This window comes from Catharus ustulatus, chromosome 5 (genome assembly GCF_009819885.2).
Source record: "Catharus ustulatus isolate bCatUst1 chromosome 5, bCatUst1.pri.v2, whole genome shotgun sequence".
Lineage (NCBI taxonomy): Eukaryota > Metazoa > Chordata > Aves > Passeriformes > Turdidae > Catharus > Catharus ustulatus.
This window is the reverse complement of record NC_046225.1, coordinates 46,868,113-46,885,053: the sequence shown is the minus strand read 5'-3', so window position 1 is coordinate 46,885,053 and position 16,941 is coordinate 46,868,113. Positions and strand designations below refer to the sequence as shown.

Below are 16,941 nucleotides of genomic sequence, written 5' to 3'. Positions count from 1 at the left end.
TTAACCCTTAACAAAGGGATTTTCACTCCCTTTGAATTTCTTCCTAGAATAAGATAGTTTTTATTTTCATAATATTGGATAATTTATTTCATGCTTTCTTAGTTGTTGTAATTTTTTTTTCTGGTATCTTCTCAGTTTCTTTATTTTCACTAGTCCTCATTTCCTTTAAGACAAATCGTTAACTCATGCTGACAATGAAAATAAATGTATGGGATTTGCAATAGTGTAACTGAGAGAATGACTGGTTCACCATCTATTTAATGCAGATCAAAATTTTTTCCCATCTAGGCCTTAGTCTTTATCTTTATAGAGCATCAGCAAACACCAATGTCCTGTTTGTGTCTTTGAACAAAACAACAGTGAGTGATCTCTAAAGTTTGCAGTTGCTTTCCTCATTACACCCCTCCTTCTTTCTGAGGCCGGATGGAAAATGAAACAGCCAACTCTCTAGAGAAATTCAATATGATAACACGGTCTTGTGTGTTTTTTATTTGTTTGGTTTTATTTGTGTTTTCTTTTTTTTTGTGTTTTGTATTTTTCTTAATTATTGCAATGCTTACACAGGCAGATAGTAACATAGGCTTACCCAGGAAAATGCTGACACGATGACCAGAACACGACATATCTGTTTTGAAACATGTACATGCTCTTCAGATGAGATCTGCTGTTATTGCTCTATTAGTGAACAGCTCAGAAGAGCATTATTCATTTCTAAATGAAGATGCAGTAGGTGATAACTTAATCAAGACCTGAATTTCTCTATTTTAAAAGGCAACAAGGTTGAAGACAGTCTCAACAGGGTTCTACCTACCACTGGCAGTGTCTATGCTACCAACAACACAGCCCAGAAAGAATGGATTTATGCAACAGAATAAATGGTACCAAAGTTCTGACACATCTCAAGGTAGAGTTACTTTGGTCTACCTGCATCTTGTGAACTGAATGAATCCTTGGGGTTTCATGAATGGGTTGGAGATCACTGGCACACTACCAGGGTGCATCTTCTGGCTTAGTTTCATTTGGAAACCATCCCATTCTCATGCTGCAAGACTGCTTGAAGATATGAACCAGAGTGCTGTTGAGGGACCTTTTCAAAATCCTAGTCCAGGCTACAGTATCAATAAAAGCAAGCAGACCATTATTCATTTTAGAAGCTAAAACAACTTTTAAGAATTTAAAAATAAAATCAGCAACATACATATATTTCTAATTAGGGTTTGATTCTTTGAGAGTTACTGTGGGTTATATTACACATGTCGACAAAAATATATTTAAAATATTTAATACAGTTCTTACAACCATTTCAGCAAAATGGTCTGGAAAATGGAAAAGGGCAAAGGAGGAATAAACTGTAGTGAAGCAGAGAAATACTGCTAAAAGTGTTTGTGTGATACTACAACACAAATAAGTAGGTAATCTAAGTAAGATTGTGCAAAAATTAAATGTCTATTCTATTAATAAACAGAAATAGTCTATTTCTATTAATAAATAGAAAATTTTTAATGGGCCATGTGCAGGTAAATAGTTAGATATATATAGGCAAGTAATATGGCTAGAAAATAAAGGACTTTAATTTTAGAAAAGTGTAGACAGAGATATAATGGGGAACACAGTTAAAAGCAAATACATATGACCAGCAAAGGAAATCTGAGATCCTATACAGTCACAAAATGAGATGAGAATTGGCCATGCAATATGAAAGCACATGATTTTAAAGGATTTTTAAAACCATATTAAAAGATGGTATCAGGGCAGAGCTGTGCTGCAATCTTCATTCTTGTGTTATTTTAAAAACACCCCTTGTGGAACAGCACACTCAGTTTTGGTCTGCACCTCTCAAAACCCCCACGGTGCTGAAAAGGTATCCAGGATCCCAGTGTACAGGCAGCTGGTGGCAGCAGGGCCAGGGTGACAGTGACAAGGAGTTCTGTGCTGGAGAACACCCATGTGTTCAGGGGAAAGCTGCTGAGCTGCCACCAGAACTGTGCCATTATCCCCTTGCTGAGAGCCCCACTCTCAGTCTCAGGCAAGCTCCTCCCACATTCCCAGTTGCTACTGCCCAAATGATGTCTGCTTATGTGGAGATATTTTCCATTTCAGCTCAGTCTTGTTCCTGCTCCCCTTGAAGGTGTAGCTGTTTTCACAGAGATATCACAGGCAATCTGCAGTTATTTGCAGATTGTTTGTGGGGAAGAATTTCCTCCATTTCTCTGGTGAACTCATGCTTACAGTCTGAACTGGAAGAGGGTATACACAGTACAAACCTCACCAAGTGAATCTTTGGTGTTGATCAACATGAGTGTACTAGATTAATTTATTCTCAAATCAAACAGCTAAACTGGAGCACTATGAATGACATTAAGGGCAAAAGGCTTTAATGTTGAGATTTATGGGTTGGCAAAGAATATATTTTTAAAGAAACTGGCAAAATGCTTCACTGCTGTATTTGACAATGTCCTGGAAAATATCCTGACAAAAAAAATACCCTTTCTGTATGTACCCTTTCATGTCTTACATCTGCAATTCAATCAGTATACAGATGTTACAGAAAAATGCATACAAAAATAAGCAAAGTCCTAAATTACCAACCAGCCTCGAGGTAAAATTTATGATGCAGCTCTATCTTTTGGCTTCACTGTGTCTGGAAACTTAAGAATGACCACTATCAGACACAGGTTTTTGTATTTGAATAATTTTGTATTTGAATAATTTTGGGGTTGATCACAGTCATAGTGCGGTCAATACTCCAGCTATCTTCCAGAATAATCTCATTTTATTCAGTGTTTTCTGTTTAATGGCTGGGATGAAAAAAACCTCAAAACAGCAAATTCTTAAAAATGGGATGGGTTGACAAAGACATGTGCTGAATCGACAATAGTATGAGAGGAATCTGAAGGAGAGGGCTCTGTTGCTGACAAGAGGGGATTGCAGAAGCTGGCATAGAGGAGTGAGGGGATAATACACCCTCAGGAAAGACAGCTGCCCACTCCGTGCATGAGGAGCAGGATGCGTGCCCAGGGAGAGTCTCTGTGTAATTCCAGAAGCAAATATTTGGAGGGACCAGACTCCACCTTCCCTGCCCTGCCAGCCCTCCCAGCAGTCCAGATCAGCTCAACCCTGCTTCTCCCAGGGCAGTGTCTTTCCAGTCGCCCAGGCCTGGCCTGCCTTGGGGCTTCAACCACTGACTTCTCCCATTTCTTGTTTTAGAAATATTTTTAGAAACTCTTGTTAGCATAAGCAAAGCTGTGCCTCTCCAATCTCCCTTTCAAGGCTGAATCTACTTGTAAAGTGCTGCTCATCGTCCTTAAACACATAATTCTCAAACCAGCCAAGGGCAGGAGGCAGAGGCTAAATCCCTATAACCTTATCCTTGCTCAGCACTTCCAGCTGAAGTGCCTACACCTGCCAAACCTATCTGTTTTCTGTCCTTTAGTGTTCCATGCATACCCTGGTATGCAAAGATAATACCAAAGACCCTTTCTGCGCTTTAAGACAAAGACCAGACAGAATGCATTGGGTACCAGGATGAACAGTGATATTGTTTTTAGCTCTGGCAACTAAGTGCTGCTCTCAGGAAATAAACTAACAGCTGTGCAAGCCTCATGCTCTTCAAGCTTGCTCTAAAACACATCAACTTCTCCTCTGACTCTTCATGAATGTGCAAATTCTTATGTATATCTGTCTCTTCTGTGTGATTCTGGCCCCCTTGGGTCTGGAAGGATGTATCTATCCAAAATGTGCACAGGCAGTGAGAAATGCATAATTTTTTAAACATGTTGCCAGTCTGAGCTTTGTTATGACTTCTCTACAGACTGCAAAATGGTGTGGCAAATCCAGAGCATTTTTGCTGAGTGGTTTATGCAGTCTGCCTGACCTGATGCATGAAAACATCTTTCCCCTTGTTAGAGAAGATAACAAAAACCAACCAACCAACCAACCAACCAAAAAAACCAAAAAACAAACAAACAAAAAAACCCCAAAACCAAAAAAACAACAAAAAAAACCCCAAAAAACAAAAAACAAAAAAAGCAATGCCATGATTCTCCAAAAGTATCATAAAACAAAAGAATCATTCAGAATCAGAATTTTGTACTTAATTAAAAAAGGCTGCTGGGCACATGGCATGTGTCATTATTTCATGTCTCAGGAGATGTCTCCAAATGTTATCTAGGAGACCAGGCTAGGAAAGAAACACTTTGAATTTTACATGTGCTGCTTTCCAAAAGAAAATCTGGTTCTGCAATATCTGCAGAAATTTGATATGTATCAGGTTAAGAACCAACCACCAATCAGAGCAGACTGGAAAGATTTAGAGAAATTCCTGTGGAAAGGCAGGGAAATAAAATGTATTCTGTTAAAACATAAAAATTTCAATAGAAGCTTGACAAATCTCAACAAAATTCTTGATATGACAAAGCCACATTTTGATTCCTTTGGATCTGTTTTTTAAAAAAGAACTATCTTTCAGTTAGGTAAAGTAGAAATATTCAGAGGTTTCATTTAGCAGATACGTATCCTTTTGTAACTGTGCAAATACCTGGGCAATTTATCAGTCCATGGGCTCAACCCTAGGTGTCCTACCATATTTTGCATTCAGAAAAGTGCCCATTGACTCATGTCAACACCCTGGTGTTAACCTTTCAGCAGCCTAGGGGCTAAATGGATGCAGTCAGGAGAAGAGGTGGTAGACCATGAGAGAGTAGTCCAACGGAGAAAGTCTCCCGAGTCTCCTCCGTGATGTCAAGTGCCCTACCAGGCATCTCTGCATTCTCCTTCCCCATGGAAGGAGAGGTGTGGAGAAGCCCCAAGGACAATCACTTTCTCTCCAGGTGACCATAATTGCCTCTGAACACACTGCTTTTGCAAGATGCATGTGCTTTTTGCCTCATGCCATGGTCCAGACCTGTATTTTTGAACAATAAGGGTGTAAAATTTTAAGAAAAAAATTGTGCAAAATCCACCCACCCCTGCAGCAGTACATGATGCAAACTACAGCTGTTGCTTTAATGAACTTTTCAATGTCTAAACCTTGCAGCCTTCTTCTGGTGGAGCATTGAGAAGCTCTTGTCAAAATATCTACCTTTATTAGCTTTTGTTGTGAGTTAAATACATACTAATGGGTTTATATAAACTGAGTAGCATAGTCTTCTAATATACATCCATGAACCTCAAATTAAACATGATCACAAATAAATATTAACAATCCACATTGTGTGATTATGGCCCTGCTTTGTAAACAGCTCCACAACTTAATTAGAGTTCTGTGCACTTCAAAGTACAAGCTTATCTGGCTCTTTCTGAACTTCTGTCTCACTATCACTGTGTGTTCCAAGAATAATAAATAAACCAACACAGGAACGCAGAAAGCATTTCTAATCACAGCCATAAATACAAAATAATAATTAACTGAATAACATGAAAGAAGATGTGCTTCCAGTTTCATTTCCACATCATTCCATTTTAACCTGTTTTTAATGCAACTGGTTATAAAATATTCCTACGTTAAAGAAAAAAACAAAACCAAAAACCCACAAGTTCTTGCCCTGCAGCCAAATTTTTTCTGAAAAACTGCATATTGAAGAAAAAAAAGAGACATTAGTGCTGGTGCATAGTTTAAAATTCAAATGAGAAAGGAAGCGTTAAAGCTTTATTCTGTTTAGCCATAGGCACCTGCTTCGGGAGTATTAATCTACAAGAGTGTCCAAACACTTCCAAATATCTAAACTTGAGCAACAGAATTTTCTTGGTTACAAAACAGTTGATGGCAACAAGCTATGAACTGAGGTTAGTTTTAAGCATTATCCACGTGTTTCATGTGCTTCACCACAGCAAGAGAGTATTAAACAGCATTCTTTCTCCTTCTTTCAGTGACCTGACAGGCAAATTGCCCATACATAGCTTTTTATTAGCTGAGTAATACATTACAACTTCACTGCTCCCATCACTGGAATTAGGGCAGGATGAATAAAATTTCATCGAATAAAAGGTATGTCAGAAGATATTTCTTTCTTTCAATGCAAATGCAAATTAGGCTATATGTGAAATTGGAAATTGCAGTAATAGAAAAGTGCAGAATCCACAAAAAAAATTCCCAAACCCCAAAGCAAAACAAACAACCCAACACTTTCAAAAAATCCCCCAACTCGCTATTGTTACTACCTATTCAGAATCTTCTCTACAGTCTTCTTTCATAATTGGAAATTTTCCTTCCCTCTCTTCTGTTTTTTCTCTTTTTCACTTTCTCTGTCCCTCCTGGTCATACTAAGATGGTGTTTATCCAGTCATACTAAGATGGTAAGTTCCTTCAATTACAGATCTTCCTCTTCAGACATCTCTCATACAAAATGGCACACTAAGATATCAAAGAAATAAAGTCTTAGAGCTTGTCTGCAGTGACCAACATGATTGTGGGTAGAGCAGATTTGATTCAATGAGTTCTGTATAATCTAATGGTGGCAGACTGGTGTCTGTGTACAGAGAAAGGAGCAGGATGGGAGAGTGAGGAATGTTTTGCAAGCTAGACTCATTGAAGTCAGAGGGTGAGCAGGGAGATAATTCAGAGTAGAGATCACTCTGAACAGAGAGATCAAAGAGCGGCAAGAAATTTTAAATCAAAGAGAAAGTCCCAGTGCTTGCAGGGAAAGATGGAAAATGCTTATTCCTGAGAAGATTTAGTGAGATTTAGGAGTCTCATATAAGTCATCTTCAATTATCATTGCCCTGTGTAATGTGTGTTTTATTAAGTGATGCAAAGAGGCAGAGTTGTCATCCTGCCTTCTCATCCCTACTGCTACCACTGCAGCGCTGTGAAACACAATCTGTACAGAGATTGTTACTGAGAAGACAAGCAGGATGTAATAACCATCCACTGCTTTGTGGCCTCATTGGTAGAGAAAACAGCAGAAAAAACACAATTTTCATAGGGAGCAGTGACACAGAAAGTAAGATACAAACTTTTGAATAGGTATTGGACCAAACCTTGAACAGATTTCAAGATTTCACTAATGAAGGCACTGATGGAAAGTTTGTTAATGGTAACTTCTCCTTGTGGCATTTTTGAGCAAATGTTCATTTACATAGTTAAATTGGGGATTTATTTTTAAAGCTGCTTTACTTTCCTCAGACTCTGGGTTTTTGTTTGAGGTACGTGCCATGCTTTGATTCTTTGTCCTGGAGTTGTTTGCAACATGATTTTGAGGTGCTTTATTTGTGCGTTCATATTAAAACCAGGTTTTTTTGGAGGATAAGATATATAAGATATATATATTTTTTTTGAGAGGATAAGATATTTTCCTGATATTGAGAAATTCTATCAACTTATTCCTAAATACTTGATAGTGATTTGATAAGGCAATTTGCTCTTTTGTAGACATAACTAATTTTCACCTGTCTGGAAGTTCATTTGTTGTAGCCATTGGCAAGCCTTTGAGAAATTCTATGTCATAGAAGTTTTGCAACCTTGGATGTCAGTGACCAACAGCTCAGAAGATATTTTCTCTCCTGGGTTATGTACAGCCTGGGAAGTATTTGCAAACACAGCTCCAGGCTGCTGCCAGCCCTGCAAGAAGAATGAGAGAACCTGTGTCCCCCAGGCCTTTACTTGCCCCACCTTCATTTCACAGAGGGTTGGAAAAGAGTTGGTCCCTCATGAAATGTCAACACAGAGAGACAAGAACAGAGGGAAAGAGGCAAGGGGAGGAGAGTGCAAGTGTATCTGTCATCTACTGCAGTTTTAACTGCATGCTTCCATTTGGGAACTAAAATTCAGCTACTTCATCCCTAGTGAGGACTTTCCTTGAGTTCTACTGTGATGGAACTAAAGAAACTTAATTTCGTACAATTGGCTTCTTGTCACTGAACAGATTTTTTTTTTTCAGAACATTGGCTACAATTAGATTACTTTTTCTTAAAAAAAATCTGAAAGCAAACCCATGATTTTTCCAAGTGTTGCATGCAATTTTTTACATATCTTTCTTCTGGGGTTTGTTATTTGAACTGAAATCTTGCTGACTAGAAGTTCTAATGCCTAACCTTTAAAAGATGAATAATCTAATATTTTACGTTACCTTTTGTAAGTTTAATGTATCACAGATACAAGTTGAAGCTTTATGGGGACTGTGTCAAATATAATTATCTGGAAGATTAAAGTAATCATCATCTCAACTGAAACAAACATTCTGTATTAATAAAGTATTTTTGAATATTGAATGTATACAGCATATCATAAAAACTTACAAAAGAAATCTAAAACTCTAGTTAAAGTTATTATTAGATGTTAATGTTTCATATTTACTCCATGAAGTTAGCAACACCATTAAATGAGGTTTTAATAAGAAATTCTAGTTTGCTGTTCTAGGAACTGGATTTCTCCATATTTTTGCTTAATTTATTTCACAACTAAACATCCAAAATTGCTTCCCTAAGAAATTTACTGCTCTTGCTGGCATCTGTTTTCAGCCATGCCATATCTGCCCTGTGGAGTCCCACTGCAGCTCGTGGAAAATCTTCGCTTAGAGTTCAAGCTATAACACTTGTGTTTGAAGGCTGGCTGTGGAAAAATAGTGAGCTTGGACTAGATGACTTGGGAAAAAGGAGGTTGATAGGATACAGCAGTATTTAGTCTAACTTTTATGTCCTGAGACTATTTACTAGTTGGCAAGTTCCCCTAAATTATTTTAGTAGTAAATTTTACTAGTATATGTTTAGCAAGCTGTACACTTCACAGTCTCAAAAGCAAGGTGACCCTTGTGTTTGTAGGGCTGACAGCCCAATCTGTGTTTTGCTATATCTGACCTAATATTTTTCTATTGCCAAGTAATTTTGAAAATAGACGTAGATGGTGGCATCCCCATATGATGAATATTATCTGCCCTGCTCTTCTTCAGTCTGAACACACTTTTGTCATTTCTTGTTAAAAAGATATCTAGATGATTAAGTGGGTTACATTAGAGAAGAATTCTAGAATTCTATTTACCTTCTGTAAACTGAAAGTTTTTAGAGACATCATTACATAGTGAATTTATGCAGTTCTTAATAAAATAAGAAATATGAGTCTTGTACTCAGGTTCAATGAAAGATATTAATGGCTCTGAAAGAATTCAAATTAGGCCTTGAAAAAATGTATTTAAATTAGCAACTGCAACACATACATGGAAAAACTACTTACAAATCTTGATGTGCACTAAAATCAAGTAAGTACAAGTGTTTCTTTAAGTGCTTCATAGCAGAAGTGGGGAGGGAAGCCATGAGAGACCTGGTGAAATACAGAAGTTGCTTCATATTTATGAGTAGATGACGTAGAAATTGGAAAAGTGTGATATTGGGAAAAGGGGAATAAAATACTCCCAAAAACATTGAGGAGGAAAACAGACAAGAAAACAAGAGTTACACCTGAGACTGACAGGTTAAACTAATATTTTTAAGCATATTTATTAAAAATAAGGTATTGCATTAATGGTGAAAGGACAATGTCAAATGTTTGACTGAGAAGTGTGGTTTCTGAAGTTTTCATCATAATTTTTTTATGTATCTATATTATAAAAAATAACTATTATTTACTTTCTCAGTATTTCCATAAAGAACAACCAGACATACTCTGGCACAAATTTCTCAAATGCAGCATGTAGTAGTTTTAGTCTCTCCAGTACCATGAAGACATCAACAAGTTTTGAAGGAATTCAGGTAACAGCAAAAAAAAATTATTAAGGGGCTAGACAGTTTGATTTACAAGAAAAAGATGAAAACCTTTTCTGCTCAGCCAAATGACAGCTAATAATGCAAGGGAAGAGTAATGATAAGAACCAACAAGTATTTAAAGCATGAGCACATCAAGGAAAGTGTGGACATATTTTAAGGTGGTACAAGATTTCAAAATACTGATTTGGTATTGGGGCAAGTATTGAGTTTGAGTATGTTTTTCTTCCAAACTCAGGTAATTAATCTGTGGAGCTTATGTGCGGACAAAAAAAATTTGTGTATACAACAGGAAAAATGTAGATGTAAACAAATGCAAATGTAAATGCATTGCAAATGTAAATGTAAGTGTAAAGCAGAATGATGTGATGCAAGTACTCGGTGCAGTATGTATTTATACATTGGAGTTAGAAAGATCAAAATTGAAAAAAGAGATTTAATATGAAAAATTAGAAAACATTATATTAGAGGGAGCTTGTATCAGTACCACAGTACTTAATTTCTTTAGAAAGAACCTCTCCTGAAAGTAGGTTTGCTTTGCTTAGGAAGTTTTGTCATTCCTTGATAACCTGCTACCCGTTCCCTGTGAAAAAGAACCTGCTATTCAGACATAAAAGTTGTTGTATCAAAACTTCACTCATAACTGAAAGTGTAATTAAAACTTCATTGGATGTTTTTTTTTTCCTGGTTTAAATCTCTGCCCTTTTTGCTGAAACTGGCAACTTTCTGAAGGCATATAGAATAAGTATATCTTTAGGAGACCTTTGAAAGATATCCAGGAGATTTTTTTTTAATGCCATTGGTGCTCTATAACACTTTATGTATAAGGAACCAAAATAAGGAGAAATATTAAAATTCTGCAGGAGATGCAATAAAATGATGACATGTTTGGATGTCAAAACATAGACATCTTTTTAACCTAAACTTATTATCCTTCAGTCAAGTACTGGAAGAATTGTGTATGGAGGCATTAATTTTTTTACAGTCAATGAAAACTGCCACAATAAGTTATATGAGAATACATACTCTTGTACAACAAGCAAGAATACTCTTCTGCTCTTGATGTACTTTTCTTAAAAGACTGATTATAGACTGTTTGAAATTTGAAGTGAGAAGCTGTCAGTGTACTGATAAAAAAATTGAGCTTGGATAACTGCCTATAAAAGTCACAAATAAAACAAATATATTTCAAAAGGTCAAAACTTAAATCTAAACTGTGTATCAAAATGCATAAGAAAAACCAAAGGGGCAACTAAAACCCAGGTTTTAATATAAGTCCTTCAACATTAAATTTTGAAAAGCTCTGTCCCTATCAAGTCATGACAGCTCTGAATTTTAATTAATAGGATTAGATTCAGTTACTAATTAACCTCATTTCAACCTAGTAAACCTAGATATTTGATGCTGAAAGCCTCCTCCTCTATGTAAGAACTGTAAGATTTCAGCATCTGGACCACCAAATAACTAAAAATAAATTCTAGCACCTAGGATTATTAATAATGTATAATTTAAAATACACTTCAAGAAAGACACTGAAAATTATTGAGAGACACTGAAAATTATTTTAGATCAAAGATTACATTTTGGCCTTCAAACTTTAAGCACCTTTTATTAGTCTTCATGTAGAGGAATGATGCCATTTTTAAAGCTTACCGTACCTTGGAGATGAGAAGCCTGCAGAAAAAATGTTTTCACTCTTATTTCAACTGAAGACTTCAAATGTACATTCCCCATCTCTACCCATGCATTTTGTAAAATATTTTCAATGAAGTACTACTGATCATCAATGAAAATAAGGCCAGTATATAGATACCATAACTACCTGTGGTGTATTAAGCATGTATAGCTCACTGAAATCCACTCCATGTTTTGATCCTCAGTAAAGTTTTTCTTTCTAAGAGGCAATACGGAGCAAATGTAAATATAAACAAAACATATATTTTCTATTTGACCAAGGAAGTCTAGATTGTATAATTTTAAAAAAAATTGTAATTTCTTGTATAAATGCTTTCCTCACTTGTCACATCTAACTTCGTGCTAGTTGCCAAACTTCATAATCTGTCAAAGGTTAGATGTTTCCATACCCTTTTACGGAAAAATGGACTTAATCACATTGTTGTGCAGGGTTTGTAAAGACATGAATGAATCTGTGAAACTCAAAAAAGTTCATGCAAACCTTTGCAGCTACTGTATTTATTTTATAAATGACAAGACCATGAAAGGAGCTCTCAGAAAAATAAGGGGAGACCAGCTGTTAACTCCTAAACATCTACCAAGCAAAGGAAGCTCAAAAAAGGGCAGGCAACTGTGGGGTTGAAACTTGAAACAAAGAACTGAGCTGTGCATTAACAGCAAGTACATGCTGACCTTAGTCCACTCTGCTCCTCCTTGCCTGAGAACCGATGTGCTGGATTCCTGTTGGGCAAAAAATGCTGACTTATTCTGAAACAGTGTCTAGTGTTACTGTAAACACACACTGCTTTTACACTTCCCAGCTGAGCACTCTCGGCACCAAGGTTACATGATCTTTCTATGCCTGAGAGGAAGTAAAAGATGTCTGGTGCAATGGGCACTGTGCAGGCTGGAGAGTCACAAAAGGCAGTGAAACAGAGGCAAGGCACATGTACCAGGAGTCCAGATGAGGATGTCTGTGCAGCTCATATACACCAGCACAGCAAACACGAGGGTAGAGGGGGAGATGTTTACTCTGCAAAAGACTGTCTGTAACAGTCTGAAATTTCTGAAGGGACTCCATAGTTTCTATTAAATAACAGAAGCTGTTGCAGTATCATCTGAATGGCTGTGCAGCCACATAGTCCTTATTCTTGGTCAGTTAGAATTACATATTTTAGTATTTAAATACATTTTCTATACAAAATTCTCTATGTCTCTCTAAGTCTTGTGCAACCTCTTTAAGGCACTTATTTCCCAAGACACTAGCAGCAAAAGGCTGCTACAAGAAATATTTCATTTTTCAAAGTCTTTTTGCCCTTATTGCACCAAACTGTCCTCTCATATGGTACTGGGGCAACTGTTTGCATAGCTCACTGAAAGCCAGCTCATTAAAACAACATAGGGTAAAAAATAGACCTAATATGAATAATTTCAATGATCCAGTTTACAGCAAATGGTTGAATTCCTGAACTTAGAAGGCAGTGAAATAAACTTGGGAGTGCAGCACAGTGACTCACCTTCAAAACAAAGCTCTCTTTTAGGCAGTTACAACTTTCAATCTATTTATGCTAAGGTGAATCACAGTCTGGCCCACTGAATACATGAAGAAGGATATATGTATTTTGCAAACATAGCAGATTCATGCATAATGAAACCCAGGAATTACTGCTTGAACTGTAAACCAGACTATAAATTCCATTAAAAAACTGGCAACATGCATTTGAACACAAATCCAGGTTGAGATATGTAGCTAGACAACCAGTACAACTTTTAGGGATTCACGTGCCTATCTCAACATTGCAGGTAGATAGACTTCCCAGAGGTGACTAACTATATACAGCTGATTGCTGTAAGACAAAGAGGTGAAAAATGAAGTATAGACACCGCAAGAATGTGAAGAGTTCAGCTCCCCTTGAAGAGTTTCATGTTCTCCAGCTGGTAAGCTATTCCATATAAAACATGAGACAACTGAGTGTGCTCACCTGGTTGCATGTTGAATGAACACTCTAAAAGACCCATGAAAAACTGCCTATAGGAAAAGTAGAAAAGGGATATACGAAGATATACATTTTATGAGAAACAGTAGACTCTACTGTCTGCTCTATATGCTAACAGGAATGTGCTTGTGAGCCTTTGTAGGTGCTACTGAATGAGGAAGTTTCATTCCAGGCTCTGGTTCAGACTCAAGTACGCTTTCTGATGGACTCTTACCAGATAGAGAATTTATGACAAATAGCCCCAGGGGAACCAGATTTCTTTCCTAACTGTGAAGAAAACGCTTGAGGGAATGGAAACTTATCAAAGAGAAACTATGAATGAAATGAACTGTTGAAGAGGTGTCAAGAAAACTTTAGCACTAGATAGTAGAGATGAACTCAGTTTGACAGCTTATCGCAGACTGAGCCATTGCTTTCTGATGATTGTGCTAGTGAATTTGAAAATGCTCTGAAAAATGAACTGGAAAGACTCCCCTATTCAAGTGACACAACATGACCTACAGTGAGATCCCAAGCTATTCAAGATGACTGGAGTTAAGCCAGAAGTATATATCACAAAAGTAAGGGAAGTGTTTCAAGAAAAAGAATGCTGCATTTGTTACTTTTGTTTCTGTGTAAGTTAACTAAAAAGAATATTGTTTTAAAATACCTGAAACCCTATGGAAAACTGGTTGGTTCACTTAAAAACTTTAGCTATCCTAGAAGAATTAACTGTCCCTTAGAATGAAGATGTGAGTTCACAGTCAGAGGTCTGGAAAGCTAGCTGGGGTCAGCTTTGGGACTGGAGGCTGGAAGCAGCACAGGCCTTCCTTGGGAAAATCCATCAGGAGATGTTTGGGGTAAGGCAATGAAGAACAGAACAGCTTGGAGAGGAGCATAGGGTTGAAGTCCTGTGGGTTGGAGTCCAGTTCTATTCTTGAAAGTAGCAACAAAGGCACTATTTTTTATGAAATTCATTGGGTGTGAAATCTAAAAAGTCCCAAAATGTCCAGAATAAGTTAGAAGGGTGCATAGGAAGTGTAACCATGTCTCAATAAAACTGAATCAGTGACCTACAAGGTTTAGCACATTCCTTCATGTATTAATACTGCTCTCAACATGAAGCACTGCAGCCTAAGCTACAGAGTAGTGTGTGTCCTTTCAGGATTTGATGTAAAAGGAGTTACTGATTTTGGACTGCAAGTTAGGCACTGTGTTTCTCTCAACAGATCCAGAGCACGCAAAGTAGGAATGAAAAAATACTGCATTGCACTTTCAAAACCACTTAAGGATAATCAGATATTACAGAAATGATGATAGTTTAATCCTAATGTCATACCTATTTTCTAACATCACTGAAGAGCAGAAATATTCCTCTTTGATTTTCTTGCTGTAATCTATTTGGATGCTCTTCAGGAATAAGCCTTAATTTAAATTTTGGCATCTTATAATTTCAGTTTGGTGATAAGTGCTCCTCTGAAATGATTTTATCTCTCAGTTACAGTTATATAGGATCAGCTCATAGTTTCTGTGTTAACATAGGGATATTTCTAATGTCTGGGAATATGAATTAGCTTTTTGATTTTTTTCTGTTGCTCCAAAATATTTACTATTTACAGCATGAACCAGAGAGCACAGCACACTTTTCTTGCTTCTTTAAGGACTGTTCTATGAATGGGTGAGTGTCTAATTGCTGCAGGCTTAGGAAAGTAATATGCTTTTGAGTTCACTTGAGAGTCACTTGACTGAATCAGTGAAATCTTCTGTTTCTTATCAGTGAAATCTGCTGTTCAAAGGTCCATTAGGAATAAAAGCAAATTCCATCCTGACTCCTGCTGTGTGAGGACATTGGTAAGGCAATGCTTACTCAGTGTTGAGAGGGTCAGGATGTTAAAAGTGGGATGATTTTCCACTGAATTATCGTGGAGCCCTGTACCTAAGCTTCTTTATTCTCTGTCACACACATGTAAGGCTTTCTCAAGTTTCATCAATTTGTTGTTAGGTTGCTGGTAGAGTGCATTCATGCAGATAACAATATGCATGCAGGCTATAATTATGGCTACAGCGACTTCCACTTACCCTTTGTAATAACTCAGCATGGTTTGGGAGTGATAGATGAGTAGCAAGTGCTAAACAGGGCTCAGCAGGACTCTGCCCATTGCACAGGTTTGTCTCAGAGGAGGGAGAGTTTGGAGCAGCAATCTCTGGTACAAAAAGCTGCTCTACAGGGAGCATAATCTGGGACAGCTGCTAATGCCTGCCAGCACACTGTCAGCCACACCTTTCCCTACAGTTATGCCAGGGATTACCTTGCCCTGCCATTTAGGGGAGCTGCTGAAAGTCATTTGTGACCCACTTTCCAGGTACATGTAACAGTGCAGCAGCTTAGCTAATTTTCTGGCTCACTGTTTTTCCTTTTCTTTTCCTCTCCTGAGCTAGTAACTATTGCACAACAGGAAAACAATTAAAAGGCAAAAATGCAATTATCATATCCAGTTGTCTGTAAACAAACAAAAAAACAAAAAAAAAACTTCAATAAAAGTTCAAAACTAAAAACCTTGAAGATAGTTTGTCAGAAGGAGGGAAAGTGGAGAGAAGAGGTAGGTGAAAGCAGTTGCTCAAATTCTTATGCTAGAATCTCACTGAGGTGTATTTTCCATGCATTACAAGAGACTAAAGATCTTTCCATAGAGAGGAGGATTTTCTCGTAAATTCTTTTTGAATCCTCTGAGCAAGGACTAAACATGGAGAAGTCTATGGTAGACAAAGGATGTCAGAATCAATTAATGTCTTTGACCTTTTTGATTAAGATCACTCAATGACAGTAAGTGTGAATCTCCTACCACTGCTGGTTTCAAACACTTCCTGGATCTTCTTATCTTCCAAGCATTTGTGGGTCTTTTCTAAAAAACTACCAGATGACATGGGCCAAAACTAGAGCAGGAAGCATAATAACTAAAGAACTGGGATAACTATATGTCAGGGCTTGAGTCCTTGTCTTGCTTAATTTACTTTTTCAGATGCTTCTGTGTGACTGTGGTCTTGAAACAGGCGCCCTTTAAACCTTGGTGACTGCTGGATGTGTACACTACAAATTATTTTGTTATTTAGCCTATACCTTCTTCTGACAATATATATGAACAAACCTTCAGGACTCAGCCCACAGCTCCTTTAAGAGAGAAAAAATACCAGTTTTGGAAGTACTTTGTTTGTGCTACTTTGTTTCTGTCATAGTTATATTTCTAAATCTATGTCCTGGATTTCTAAATAGAGAAGCAATGAATACTTCTAAGAAATTGTGTAGCACTATGTAGGAAACAACCAGAAGGGAATACAGGAGGCAATTATTTACTGGTTGTCTGCAGTGTGTGCATTTGGCCAATCCTTAATTCAGATTTTAAGCAGTGCTGCTTGTGAATGGTTCATGACAAAGAGGGGATTTTGGTGCTGGAGTGTGTCTAAACTTCTATTTGCTAAAAACAGCTAGAAGTCTACAATTACAAAAAATTTAATTCTCTGTTATCTTTGACAATTACTTCAATCTATTGAAATAATTGCCCATACTGCAGCGTGCTACAAAGATACATTGTCCCTTTTT

General features: G+C 37.2%; 1 protein-coding gene across 7 annotated transcripts in view; it reads right to left on the bottom strand.

Annotated features, from left to right (window-relative positions):
• DLC1 (DLC1 Rho GTPase activating protein) overlaps nt 1-16,941 on the bottom strand; it is a 279,555-nt gene that overhangs the window by 101,843 nt on the left and 160,771 nt on the right. The window lies entirely within an intron of this gene.